The 15544-nt window shown below is 43.1% G+C and overlaps 1 protein-coding gene across 4 annotated transcripts in view; it reads right to left on the bottom strand.

The window, feature by feature from the left end:
* The window catches only part of LOC126272138 (lachesin-like), a 1905511-nt gene that overhangs the window by 898326 nt on the left and 991641 nt on the right, over positions 1-15544 (bottom strand). The gene's annotated exons all lie outside the window — the stretch shown is intronic.

Raw genomic sequence — 15544 nt, forward strand, 5'->3', positions numbered from 1 at the left:
GCCTACCGACTGATTACGTCGATTGTGGAAATATTGGCCCTGGTATCAGTTCCGTCAAACTAATTGCGGTGTTACAATAAAATTAGCGTCATTGCTCACGTATTTTATATCCAACAGCTGTTAGAAAGCCGATTTGTATTATAAGAAGAATTCGGGGGCGTATTGAAGAGTCATTATCAGTAACTGTATGGACAATTGTTGTTTGCTAACTGAAACGTAACCGTGAAATTTGCAGGCGATAAACAATGTACGGACCTGGCTGAGAAGTTACGTTCCTCTTATTTAATGTAAATTCATTTATAGGCCTACCCTCTGCCTTACTGATGTGAACGCTAAATGCATTCTCAATGTACGAAATCACAGAGAAAAATACAAGTATAGAACGAATATAATCCACTGTCTAAAAGTTCTATTTTTAATCGCAAAAACGCTAAAATCTGGAAATGTAAATTGTGATGGTTGAATCTTAGATATGATTTTCAGACAAAACACGACCTTAATAAGATACCTGGAACAATACCGGTATTGTAAATACGAAATGTTGTGCCAACGGCAAACCTAAAGCTACCGATCAAGCTACAAAAACACAAAATAAGGTGTACATAAATATTACTACAGTGGATGGTCAAAATTTGTAAAATACCGCACAAGTAAAAGAAATATTCAATGATTCACGTGACCATACCATGCAGAAATGTACAAATTTGATGCATTCGCTTAAAAATATTACCAGATCAGCATTACTTCCGCAATTATGGATTTGACTGGATAATACATATGTGTTGCAAGCTTTATCGTAGATGTTTGCTCTTCATTATTCCATTATTTCAGTAAGCACATTACTTATTGGCTACAGTTACTCACAACTGTAAAGTATAAACAGCTTTAGATTAACTTAAAAGTTGTTCTTAAATATTGGATTTTTCCTTCAATTAGCTATTATTCATCATTAATAATCCCGCGAAAGAACGAATAATTGAGCCACTACAAGGAAATATATTTTAATTGTATTTGTGGTCATAAAATGTGGTATAGTCCCACACGTTCATCAGTTATGATGTTCACTGGTCTACTTGTTTACGCGGCTATACGCCGTGCCGAAGAAATTAGTTGACGTACGAACTAGTGAAGCTCTCTTTCACCTGGTATATTATAGAAAGCACAGTTTCTGTACAGGCATGTTGCAAAGCCGAACATCAGCAGATGGTCAAGGCAATTTCGTGACGCTGAACTGGAGAATGAATTTTTTGCCTTTCAGAAAACGATGTGCCTTTAATGGGACCTCCCCAACGATAAGAATTGTGGGTCATCGTGGAAGTCGATCGTGATCTTCCGGCGTTATCAGATTTATTCTTACCGCTTGAGTTATCCAGGAATTGCTGGAGGTCCACCCTACACCTTCAATTTAAGCTAATCTCCTCAAGGGACACCGCCTTAATGTAGCACTGTCCGTGTGCACGAGGAGGTTTGTGTGCTCTGGATCCGGAGGTCTATGCCGGCGGTAGCTTAGCTACCGGAAGGGTCACCCAAGTCGGACAGGACAAAGGGGAGGAGCCAGAGAAAGTGTGTCCCACAAAGGCCTACAGCTTCCCGTCTTCTATCCCAAACCTGTCCACACAACGTCCTTCTCCTGTCATTTCCTATTATATTTGTAAGATCTAAACGGCAGCGACAACGGAAAAAGAGTATTTCGCAACGGTGCTCTGGATCCGAACGGCTATGCCGGCGGTAGCTTAACTACCAGAAGGGTCACCCAAGCCGAACAGGAAGGGGCACCTTTTCTCTTTGGGTACAAAAAGAGAACAAGTAGTGACCGTACCCCAGAGAGGAGGCTACAGGTAGCGTCTGACTTATAGTGAACAGCTAATTTTAGGCTGGGCATCCTACTGCCTATGTGGAAAGTGACGGAAAACTAGCACATTACATTCCCAAACAGTACATGGTATGTCTCCCCCTGTGAAAGATTTCGGAGTTAAAACTTCCCCTCAAACGGATCTCCAGGAGGGGAACACATTGAGAGTAAACATACTTGAAAAGAATAAAGAGACAGTGTAGGAAGGAAAAATAAGGATTGGAACATGGAATGCGACGACAGTGCTACAAGCAGGAAAGCTAGAGAATGCAAAACGGGATGAAAAGGAAATGATTACGTGACCTTGGTTTGTGTGAAATGAGATGGGGAGACAATGAGGAGATAGAAAGTGGAAATTATAAGCTCTTTTACTCAGGGGAAGTCAAGAGTGGTGAAAACAGAGTAGGAATATTGATAGGGCAAAAGACGAAAAATAAGTTAATGAAGATAAAATATATTAATGGAAGACTGATTACGATATGACTAAAGGATAGTTCAAAAATTTGGTGTTACTGCAGGTATATGTGCCAACCAGCCAGCATAGAGATGAGGAAGTGGAAGAATAATATAACAAAATACAGGAACTCATCGAGAAAGAAAATATAAATGCCTTCATTATCATCATGGGGGACTGAAATACAGTGGCGGGTGAAGGAAGAGAAGAAGATACAGTAGGAAAATTTGGATTAGGAATAATAAACGAGAGAGGTGAACGACTAATTAGTTTCTGTAAAGAAAATTCATCACAAGTAGGTAACACTTTATTTAAGCACCACAAAAGGAGACGATACACATAGATATCAAATTTGAATAGGGAAAGGCATCAGTTGGACTACATCCGGATACAAAAAAGGTTTAGGAACTGTGTGTAATGTGCCATAGCTTATCCGGGAGCAGATATAAATTCAGACCACAACGTAGTAGTGGGAGAAACAAGTGAAAAATGTATGGAGAGGTAAAGCAAAAGAAAGACTAAACGCTGGTCGATGTGGCGCAGTGGTTCTAGGCGCTTCACTCTGGAACCGAGCGACTGCTACGGTCCAAGGTTGGAATCCTGCCTCGGGCATAGATGTGTGTAATGTCCTTAGGTTACATAGGTTTAAGCAGTTCTAAGTTCTAGGGGACTGATGACCTCAGGTGTTGAGTCCCATAGTGCTCAGAGCCCAAAGACTAAACATAGAAGGACTCAAAGCGGTAGGTAAGGCATCACATTTCGAAAACAGTCATGGAAAAATGGGAAAGATGTGGGGTTTATGAAAGAGTTAATGACAAATGGATAAAAACGAGGGAAGGGCTCATGGACTCTGCCAAGGAAGTAATAGGAAAGAATGGATAACAGGAAACATGTTGAAAAAGATGGAAGAGAGGAGAAAGTGGAAAAGCGTAGAAACTGAAGAAGGCAAAAAGAAATAAAAGAAACTAAATAATGAATTAAGAAGAGAAACTGAAGAAGCAAGGAGTAAATGGATGAAACAGAAATGCGATGAAACACAGAAAATGGAGAAAGAGGGAAAGTATGAAATGATCTATACAGTGGCTAGTGAGATAGATTTTGAGCGTAAAGAAAGAGGAATAACATGAAAACACAAAGAGTGTATGGTACTCTAGCAGAAGAACCACAGGAGATTTTGAACAGATGGCAAGAATATGTTGAATATCTTTGTAAGAGGGATGGAATGTAAAGCGAAATTAAGGGTGAAGAGGAGCAATATATGCCAGAAGGTGGAGGGGGATTCACTATCTTGTAAGGAGAGGTAGAAAAGACGCTGAAGGAGATGAAGAATAGGAAAGCATGTGGAATTGATGATCTGGCAGCAGAACTGTTGAAGGGTCTGGGAAAAAAGGCAAGAAGAGAAATAGTCTGCCTGTGTAACGAGATATGTGACAAAGGGGAATGGCCTGTGGACTTCGTTGCAACATTTATGATACCAGTTGAGACAAAGAGAAACACTGAAAAATATGAAGAGCGGAGGACCATCATTATAATTACTCATGCAGCTAAAGTCTTGCAGAGAGAAGGCTTTATGGCAAGTTGAACAGAGGGATTCCTGAGAAGCAGTTCGGATTTAGAAGAGGAAAAGGAAAAAGAGATGCTAGTGGCCTGTTAAGAACTATAGGACAAATATATAGGGAAAAAGGGAGAGAAATCATTGCTCTTTTTACTGATGTAGAAAAGGCTTTTTACAGAGTTGAGTGGAACAAGCTGATGGATATTTTGAAGAGGAAAGGAGTGGATTGGAAAGAGAGACGACTCATACTGAATATATTTTTACACCGGAAAGTAAGAATAAGGATTGGAAATGAAATGTCAGAAGGGAGCAGCATTGGACGACATGTCAGACAAGGTTGTTGCCTTTACCCACTGTTGTTTAACGCATACCTTGAAGAGACTATTGCGAAAGACGTAGATGGGAAAAGAGGAATATGTATTGGTGGAAAGAGAATAGAATGTATAAGATCTTTTGATGACGTGGTATTACTGGCAAAAAGTGAGCGGATAGTGAATAACATGCTGAAAGATCTAAATGAAGTTTTTGTGGAATATGGGACGCAAATAATCACAGCAAGAACAAATAGTGTGGTCATCAGTACAAGACGCAGACTACCCATTATTAAAATAAGACAATCTACCATTGTCCAAGTAAGTGCATTTAAATATCTTGGAAGCACAATAACTGAAGACTTGAGATGTCACCAGGAGGTGAAAACTCGAATTGCCATAGCGAAGGAGGCATTCAACAGAAAGGGGAAACTCTTATGTGGCAAACTAAATAAAGGTCTAAGGAGAGGGCTTGGCAAATGTTTTGTCTGGAGTGTGGCACTATTTGGGGCAGAAAGATGGCCGCTGAGACGAGGGGATGGAAAAACAGGTTAGAAGCATCTGAGATGTGGATATGGAGGAGAATAGAGAGAATAAGCTGGATGGAAGGAGTGAGTAATGAAAGAGTATTGGAAAGTGTTGGTGAGAGAAGACGTCTACTGAAGTTTGCGAGAGAAAGGAAAAGCAGCCGGTTGGGACATTCATTGAGAAAGGAGTGCTTGCTAGTAAATGCCTAGGATTGGTTTGCGGTGGAAGACAGAGAGGAAGAAGGAGATGCTAGCTGATAGACGACATAGAGGGAAGAGGAAAGTATGCAGACATGAAGAAGATGGTAGAAGACTGGACAGCCTCGAGAACTACCATGTGAGAACGTGCTTTTTGGGAGAAAACTGATGATGATGATGATGATGTCTACAAAACTACTTTGATGCTTCCGTTTATTATTATTATGTAGGAATTTACATATTATTGATCGAATGAAACATTTTTATGAAAACAACATATAGACCAGCATAATGGTATCAAGCAGTTGTTTCTTCAGTGCTTTTCAGTGATAGTTCAGGTTCGTCATTTTATTGTAAATTTGGACAACGGCCCTGTCGCATCTGCAACACCACTTACCGTCAGATCGCTGAATCTCAGTGCTGTCGGGATTGGCTATCATTTGGATAGGTCACCACCCGGATCTGCCGAGTGCTACTGGCAAATGGGGTGCCCTTGCGAGACCAGTTGAGAAGCTACATGATTGAGAAGTAGCGGCACCGGTCACGAAAACTGCAACGGCTGGGACAGCGGTGTGCTTTTCACATGCCCCTCCATATCCGCATCTGGTGACTCCTAAGGGCTGACGGTGACACGGCGGCCGGTCGGTACCGCTGGCCCCTCAGGGCCTGTTCGGACGGTGTTTCTGTTTGTATGTCAGTCTTAGAATTATATTGGAAGCTGGAGTTGAGTTTCCTTTAGTTTTACGTGTTTCTAATGCTTTAGCTTAAGCAGTTACCGGTTTCTATATCCAACGTTGCAAAATTTAGTTAACGCTGTGGTGTACAATTCGCTAGTAGATGTTTATTGTAATTATCACTATAAAATTCTTCCTTAGGATAAATATCACATACACTGTCGCTAAAATGGTCACCAATAGGCATTGAAAACAACTTAAAAATAAACGAACTGGGGAAGAAAATTCTTATATTAAGGGGAGATATCAGCTACGCGTTAAGCATTTTTAGAAAACGATTAAATATCATAATCTGAATGGGTGGGTGAGAATTGAAGAAACGTCTCCCAGTACCACACCGATGTTGTGGATTTGTTTATACATTTAGGTGTCGACTGGATACTATCGAAAAAAATGGCCGCACTATGGGACTTAACATCTGTGGTCATCAGTCCCCTAGAACTTAGAACTACTTAAACCTAACTAACCTGAGAACATCACACACATCCATGCCCGAGGCAGGATTCCAACCTGAGACCGTAGCAGTCGCACGGTTCCGGACTGAGCGCCTAGAACCGCTAGACCACCGCGGCCGGCTGGATACTATCGAATTGGTTTAGTTGGTGCTGTGTTTAGGCTTAAAGCAGACCCTTTTACACAATCACGACTGGAAAATGGTTACCTAAGAGTTTCGTGGCTTAAAATGTGTAGCATTTCCCGGTTCGTCCAGTCCAGAGGGCGCTATTCTGTACATGTTGTGTCACATTGCATTCCACGGCGCTTTCAGAACATCAAACTAATCAGTCCCTTGTGGAATTATCTATTTTGCGTTAAACTACATCTTTTTATAACTGACTACTTTGGAATGCATGGTTAAGTGTTTGGCAGAATGTGAAGGAGATTACCTTCAAGCTATAACAGTACAGCACCACTCCACAATAGCCCATTGAAAAAATTAAGACCGTGTGATTTCCGCACGAGATCTGATCTCATTAATTTTGCTATTTCCTATGTAAAAATTTAAATGTCATATGACTAGAGCCTCCCGTCGGTAGACCTTTCACAGTGCACAAGTCTTTCGATTTGAAGCCACTTCAGCGTCTTTCTCGTCGATGGATATGAAATGATGTTGGAGCCCTTACGATTGACTTCCTGTCACGCTGACCACTCAGCTACCAGGGGCGGACGCTTCCGATGTGACTATAAGTTAACAAAAATTTTTGAGATTTGTCATAGAGATTTGCTACCTTGTATTTCGGGAACTGAAGAATGGCTTTGCCGCCTGGTGTGGCCGAGCGGTTCTAGTCGCTACAGTCTGGAACCGCGCGACCGCTACGGTCGCAGGTTCGAATCCTGCCTCGGGCATGGATGTGAGTGATGTCCTTAGGTTAGTTAGGTTTAAGTAGTCCTAAGTTCTAGGGGACTGATGACCTCAGATATTAAGTCCCATGGTGCTCAGAGCCATTTGACCCCATTTGAAAAATGACTTTTTTTTTATAAATGTCGTATCTACCCGCCTATCGCATCCGTTATACTCTCCTATCTGTTTCTTGACAACACAAAAGGAATCCCACTTTTCTGAACTATTCTGATGCCATCCGTCAGTACCACCGTTAGGTGTGATATATTGGAGAACAGTATTTTGGGAGTGGCAGGCAGCGTCGTGTAAGGATCTCCTTTAGTGCATTTGTTGCGGTTTATCAGTGTCCTGTCACTAAAACGAAGTCTTTGCTTCGCGTTCCCTGCAATGCTATATTTACGACTGTTACAATTTAAGTTCTCTGTATCTTCCATCGCTAGATTTAGTTGAATCGTGTAAGACGTTTCATTTTTTACTGTTCAGGATCAAGTGCCATCATTAACATGTATTTACCAAACTATTTGTTTAATAACTTCGATTATATTTTGACTTTAATGCACGGGAAACTACGATATTATCCTCAAACAACCCAAGTCGACTACATCTCTTAGGGAGATCAAAGAGACAGCTTTTCAACAACGTTGTACAGTCTGGTTTCACCGATTCTCACATCGTTTTGACTGCCAAAGTTATTAACATATCAACCATAGTTCTTCACATGCTTTCTTTCTCTTCTGCACAGCTGTTGAAAGTCAAAAATAATGCACATATTTCTGATCACGGTAATGAGCACTTTTTTCCTTAGAAAAATTGTGAAAAGAGAAACTTACTTCCCTTACTGACACGTAACAAAAACATTACACATTACTATTATATAGAACACGCAAACGTTTTAAGCAAGACAGAGGAGGTGGCGTCTGTAGATTTCACCACATGCCTTTCGTGGGTGTATTACATGCCTTCACCTCTGGCCACATCTCTACAGTAGAATGATTACTCTGCTATTCAAAATTATGTACGTCGCAGAGGCTTCACTGAACTACCATCAAGCTATCTCTCTACCGTTGCAATGTCGAATGGCACGCGGGAATAATGAACACTTAAATATTTATGTGTGACGTCTGATTTCTCTTATTTTATTATGATGATTATCCCCCCCCCCCCCCTCTCTGTGTATGTGGGCGCCACACTCTGAGGAGAAAGGTGGTGGCTAAAATTTCATGAAAAGATTTTACTGCAACCAAACACGACTATGTTGTAATGATTACCACCCCAGTTCACATATCATATGTGTGGCTCTCTCTCCCTATTTCGCGATAGTACAAAACGAGCTGCCCCTCTTTGTGGTCTTTCGATGTCCTCCGTCGATCCTATCTGATGCGAATCCCACAACGCACAGCAGTATTCCAGAAGAGGACGTTCACTGATGACTCGAAACATTATGGCCACTACCAACCTTCCACATCGAGCACGTCCATATCTCACTACTGACTTCTAGTATCAACCGCACGCAATTGACGTCAACAAGTGTATGGGCCTGAAGATGACGTTGTACAACGCTGAAACCAGTTGCCAAAATAAAATCGACACCTTAAATACAGCTTGAGGAATTTCTTCATTTTCAATATAAATTTATACCAGCTGACGCCCCACTGTCCTCCATTTCAACTACGGATGAACGAAGATTATGACCAGAGGTTGTATACTGTCTGGTGGGGCCGAGGGAGAGTGACGCGATAAGGGAAGTATATGAGCGGAGGAGAGATGAACAGGCAATCATTCTAGCAACGTAAGTGGCGCAAATGAAGCAATAGGCTGACTTCAGCGACTTTGCCAAAAGGCAGATGGTTGTGGCCCAGTGCCTGGGAGTGAGAACCTGGGAAATGGTGAAGCTGGTCGACTGTTTGTTTATGTGCATCTATGGACAGCGGTAGAAGAATACCGAAACGAAGAGTAGGCAAGAAGGTTGGACGTCGTTACCTCATCACAGAACATAAGGATCAGAGGCTTGCCCGCTCTCGAAAGCAGGATAGGCGGCGATCTGTGGCAGATCTGACGTCAGAGTACAGTACTAGCGCAAACCACAAGTGCTTTGGAGCACACCGTTATGGTTACAATGGTACGAGATGATGGAGACTGGGCAGTGGATCAATTAAATCGCGACGTTTCCGTGCATGTATCCCGTTTATTGTTAAACCATGTAGAGGATCATCCCCAGCTAAGCCGCCATCGTGGCGAACGGCTGCTCGAAACATGCAGCGCGGCACCACGTGGTGGGAGCAGTATTATGTCGTGGGGGGACACTCACCGGGGGTTCCATTGGACCTGCGGCAGTAATCGAAGGCACCATGCCAGCCGTGGACTACGTGAACACTATTAGAGTTCATCTGTCTTCCCCAATAGCGATGGCATCGTCCGTGAGGTTACAAGGCTAGAATCGTGCTGCAATGGTTTGAGTACCATGACAGTGAACTCACGTTGATGTCTTGGCCATCGTATTCGGCTTGTCTGAAACCGACGAAACCCAGCTGGGACGCTATAAGACGCCAGCTTTGAATCCACAAACAAACCACCCGTAAACCATTGGAAGTGTGTGAGCCGTGCGTGGGCATCTAGTGCCACAAACCTCTGGAAACCTACCAAGCCTTGTCGAAACCATGGCACACAGAACCTCTGCTTAATAGTGTTCCAGAGGAGGACCTATACGCTTTTAAGTGGACGGTTTTAAGGCTGTCGCTCATCACTTTACAATCTTAGTGTAGGTAGTCTCTTTAGCGTAATATTTTGACAACGTAGTTAGGTGGAGATAACAGCGATTGGTTTACTTACAATCAATGATTCAAAACGACAGTCACAGACGCATTATTTATTTTGCCGCCAACCGGGTTCAACCAGCGCTGGGGTCATCTTCAGGGCAATTTACACCGTCACCGTGTCTGTGCACGGTTGGTGACGACTCCAGCGAGCGACCAAATGGTGTAAATTGCCCTGAAGATGACCCCAGCACGGGTTGAAGCCGGTTGGCGGCAAAATAAGTAATGCGTCTGTGACTGTCATTTCGAATAATTGAGTCTCTTTAGCACATCTGTTGTATTTTCTCATTGTTCTGCCAACAAACCGTAATCTCTGGTTTGCTGTAGCTACATTTTCTACGTGATATTTCCGATTTAATTTATTCTTAACTGTAATCCGTAAGTATTTACTTGAATTTACAGCCTTTGTATTTGTGTTATTTTAGTGAAACTAAAATTTAGAGGTTTCAAATGGTTCAAATGGCTTTGAGCACTATGAGACTTAACGCCTGAGGCCATAAGTTCCCTAGAACTTAGAACTACTTGAACCTAACTAACCTAAGGAAATCACAGACATCCATGCCCGGGGTAGGAATCGAACCGGCGACCGTAGCGGTGGCGCGGTTGCAGACTGAAGCGCCTAAAACAGCTCTGCCACAGCGGCCGGCTTTAGAGGATTCCTTTTGGTACTCGTCTGCATGACTTCACATATGAGGTTACGTTCAGCATTGTCGAACATGATCTTTTCTGTGATCCAGATATTGGGGTTTGGGAAGGCATTATGTTGTATGGCCGCACAACCTCCAAACCTTTAACAGGTTATACTCACCGGTCAACATTACTGTGATACTGTACTCCTTCCCCAAGTGCGTCTTTTCAGGGATGCATTCAGCCCTGAATACTTTCTTATGGGTGACAATGTGCGACAACATCGAACGGTAGAGGTACAGGAGGTCTCGGAACGAGAAATTTCTCGGCTAATGGACTGTCCAGCCCGTTGCACCGACATAAATCCCATCTAGAACGTGTGGGATGCGTTGGGGAGACATCCTGCAGAACATCCAAATCCACCAAGAACCCTCCAGCAGTTATGAATTGCACTCGTGAAGGAATGGAACGCTATACCACAAGGACACGCCACCAACTTTGTGGATAGCATGGGAGGACGTTACAGAGAAAGCACTGACGTCCGTGATGCTTACAAACCATTGTAAGAACCACATCCCAGATTTTGTTATGTCGAGGGGACCAACATAAATCGCAGTGACTGCATTGGCGCAAGTTTCATCGAGGTATGTCAGTTGCCAGTGATACATTATGTCAAAGTTACTATCGTTCTTAAATTTTTCACACCAGTTTGTGTATAAGGTATGGATAAGCAGGTAATACAGAATACATGCGAACAGTGCGCAGGACAAAGAGACACTCCTGGGTGGACGGTGGAGCAAGCATACAATTTTGAAATGGCTGACTAGGACACAGACTTGCATAAATTGATGTAGGTGAGGTCATGAACTTCCCGATATTATAGGTAGAGAATAAATAGCAGCCATGTCCCTATCTGTAAATTTGTCTCTTTCACAGGAAACCTGTTAATATTTGGTAGATATACAAATAATAGTGAATTTATTATACTACTGGCCATTAAAATTGCTATACCAAGAAGAAATGCAGATGATAAACGGGTATTCATTGAACAAATATACTAGAACTGACATGCGATTAAATTTTTACGCAATTTGGGGGCTTAGATCCAGAGAAATCAGTACCCAGAACAACCACCTCTGGCCGTAATAGCGGCCTTTATACGCCTTGGCATTGAGTAAAACAGAGCTTGGATGGCGTGTACAGGTACAGCTGCCTATGCAGCTTCAACACTATACCACAGTTCATCAACAGTAGTGACTGGCGTATTGTGACGAGCCAGTTGGTCGGCCACCATTGACCAGACGTTTTCAATTGGTGAGAGATCTGGAGAATATCTTGGCCAGGGCAGCAGTCGAACATTTTCCGTATCCAGAAAGGCCCGTACAGGACCTGCTGCAATGTAGGGTTTCGCAGCGATCGAATGAAGGGTAGAGCCACGGGTCATAACACATCTGAATTGTAAATTCCACTGTTCAAAGTGCCATCAATGCGAACAAGAGGTGACCGAGACGTGTAACCGATGGCACCCCCTACCATCACGCCGGGTAATATACCAGTACGGCGATGACGAATACACGCTTCCAATGTGCGTTCACCGCGATGTCACCAAACACGGATGCGACCATCGTGATGCTGTAAACAGAACCTGGATTAATCCGAAAAAATGACGTTTTGCCATTCGAGCAACCAGGTTCATCGCTGAGTACACCATCGAAGGCTCTCCTGTCTGTGATGCAGCGCTAAGGGTAACCACAACCATGGTCACCGAGCTGATAGTCCAAGCTGCTGCAAACGTCGTCGAACTGATCGTGCATATGGTTGTTGTCTTGCAAACGTGTGTTGACTCAGGGATCCGTTACAGCCATGCGGATAAGATGCCTGTCATCTCGACTGCTATTGATACGAGGCCCTTGGGAGCCAGCTCGGCGTTCCGTATTACCCTCCTGAACCCACCGATTCCATATTCTGCTAACACTCACTGGATGTCGACCAACGCGTGCATCAATGTGGCGATACTATAAACCGCAACCGCGATAGGCTACCATCCGACCTTTATCAAAGTCGGAAATGTGATGGTACGCATTTCTCCTCCTTACACGAGGCATCACAACAACGTTCCACCAGGCAACGCCGGTCAACTACTGTTTCAGTATGAGAAATCGGTTGGAAAGTTTCCTCCTGTCAGCACGTTGTAGGTGTTACCACCGGCGCCAAACTGAAGCTAATCATTTCCATATCACAGCATCTTCTTCCTGTCGGTTAAATTTCGCGTCTGTAGCACGTCATTTTCGTGGTGTAGCAATTTTAACGGCCAGTAGTTTATTTATGAGAAATATTTCTAATACTGAAATAAAAGAAATCTACTGCACTTTAATTTTCTATTCTTCAGCTCTTCTTTCCTCATTCAATAACATAACAGTTTCTGCCTATCAACTTTCGATTTTTCTTTCCACTAGTTCGGCAGACAAACGAGCAAGATTTACATTGGAGCTGATTCAGGGATGCTAGAGAATCTTTCAGGTAACTACTCTCACAACTGTGTCATTATCTTTCACTCCCTTCCCCATTTATATAGTTTTGCCGTGCCAGCGCAATGTTGACATTGTAGATTCACATTGTACCCTTTGTAATTAATACTCGTATACTGATAGAAACAACGGGACGCACAGAGTGGCCGCGCGGTTTTTGACGTCATGTCACGGACTGCTGTGCCACTCATGCCGGAGGCTCCAGTCCTCCCTCGGGCATGGGTGTGTGTGTTGTTATCAGCATAAGGTAGTTTACGTAGTGTGCAAGTCTACGGACCGATGACCTGAGCAGTTTGGTCCCTTAGGAATTCACACACATTAGAACATTTTTGAACATAAACAACGCATATTTGCGTAGATTTCATCTGGGATATTTTTATCCACAGTTTATGCATTAATGTTAGAAACTGAAGTAGGATCCCTTGCTTTGCAATTAGATACTTGCTCTTGTAGTCCTAACAAGCTTCAGTTGTTCTGTATTCTTGCTAGGACGTCCAGTCCTGGGTTATGCGTGATCGTCGGAGCCCATTTTACGGATGTTTCAGTTCGATGGATGTTCTGGATTAATACTTATTATTTCACATTAAGAACAACAGTTTTTAGTTAAATCACAGCACAGAGCCATTTAAAATGAGAATTATGTCTCGCTTATAGCTTCCCCTAAGCACAATCAACAAACATTCCTTTTGTTCCTCTTCGCATGAAACAACTTCCACCTGGAGAGTTATCGCCTTGTCAGCAAATGTTTTCGTTTTATCATGGAGGCCGGTTTTCAATGCTTCCTCCCCACAATGTGAGCTGAGAGAAGGTTCCTTCCAAGTTTCGTGTGAAAAACTCAAATAGCTCAAATGGTAGTCGTGGAAGAAAACGGCTGCACTTCGTACTGGAATAAGATGACAGCTGAAGGGCAAAGGTTTAAGGGCTTAATTTCGCGTCGACAAGTTGTTTACTTGAAATGGGTCACAGGCCCTCATATATCAAAGAGTGGGAAGAATATTCGCTGTAAACATACCGTTGTTTGCGTTAATCCTTTAGGAGAAACCGTGTGAATGCAAAAATAGAGGTCTTTCCGAATTCCCCATGTAGGTGAATAGTTAAGCACAAGGACAGGTACATCCCTCATGTCAGGGACACTTCGGCTACGGGTAGGGGCGAGGTGGAGAGAGGAAATCAGCTTGCTCTTTGAACGTGAGCCACAACGCCGTATTTCATCGGCGCAATAACTTGCAGCGCAAACAACATTAAACCGCGGTAACTGTCTTAGGGATACAATTTATTTAGCACAGGCGAAGCGCTTTTGCTATCGGCGTGGCTTTCTTGTGTATCTGCAACCCTGTGGTCGAGAGAAAACCCAGTACGCTCCGGTGTTCTGTTTTTGTCCTTTGCCGTCCTCCTGACTGAAATTTTGGGCTTCGCCTCTGACAAGTAGGGTGGACTTGAAATTCTGTAACCTAACGGGACTTCGTAGTGTGACTGATAGTCTGTTTCACTTTCAAGAATAATTGCTTTTTGTTAGTTTCTCTGATTAATCCTTCAATACATGCGATTCTGTTGTTCCACAGCCAAGTCGATGTCTACCGTCGATGGGAGATTTCATTAAAAGGGATCAGCGTTCCATGTGGAATAGATCTCGCAGAAGGTCTCCCGCCAATGTCAACTCTGACTACGTTAGTCTCCTTGCCCTCTTCATTCTTATTACGAGTTGAAAAATTGAAATCTGTCGATGAAACCAAGATGTGATGCTTTTCGATCAAGGCAGGAGGACAAATGCCCAGCACGGCTGCCATTATGCTGTGCAAGAACGAGTGAGATACGTAGAATCGTAGACAGGCAAAGAATCAGGCCAGTCTCTCGACCACCCAGAACAATTACGGAAATATTGCCATAATCTCTGAGCGTACCCGAGATATATGACAATCCTTGTGAGTTTGGCAAGAGTCACTGAGCCACTCCATACGGACAACTGACAAACGCCACCTCAACGTCATCTTAGGTACACATATTTTGTGATCGCAGTAATGGCCGATCACAGTCTAATACATAAACGCAGCATTATGTTCGAACATAAGAGAATTTTGGTTCACGCTCCGAATTATTGGGACTCTGTGATTACGGAAGTTAGGAACTTAAATAATGTATAACATAACAGCAAATACCCCGACTTCGCACTAAGCAGTGTATGGAGGCGTGTACTTGATGAAGCATGACCACAGAGGAAGGCTTTTTTTGTGATTGGCGTCACTGCTTACGGCTTTGAACAGCCAGCACAAACATAATCTTCGGGCGCGTGGGACGTCATCTGAGCACGCGCCTTTACCGTGACGTAATCTAGCCAATCAGATGCCGTTCTCTTGGCTTAAAAATTCGAGCCTCGCTGTCTTCAGGACAGTCAGACTAAGCCTTTAACGTTTTTGATGGAGGTAGTCACCAAAAGATTGCGGTTTTATCCTAACATAACGCGGTGAAGCTAACTGAAAGATGTCCAAGGACACGTCGTCACGAAAGACAGTGTATGAATACTCCCACCGCTCTCCAGTGTAAGGTGCTCATTGATATTTCTTTCGTTTTAAAAATACGTTTCTTGGCTTCTAAATGTGTATTGCTTT

The sequence above is a fragment of the Schistocerca gregaria genome, chromosome 5 (genome assembly GCF_023897955.1).
Source record: "Schistocerca gregaria isolate iqSchGreg1 chromosome 5, iqSchGreg1.2, whole genome shotgun sequence".
NCBI classification, from domain to species: Eukaryota; Metazoa; Arthropoda; class Insecta; order Orthoptera; family Acrididae; genus Schistocerca; species Schistocerca gregaria.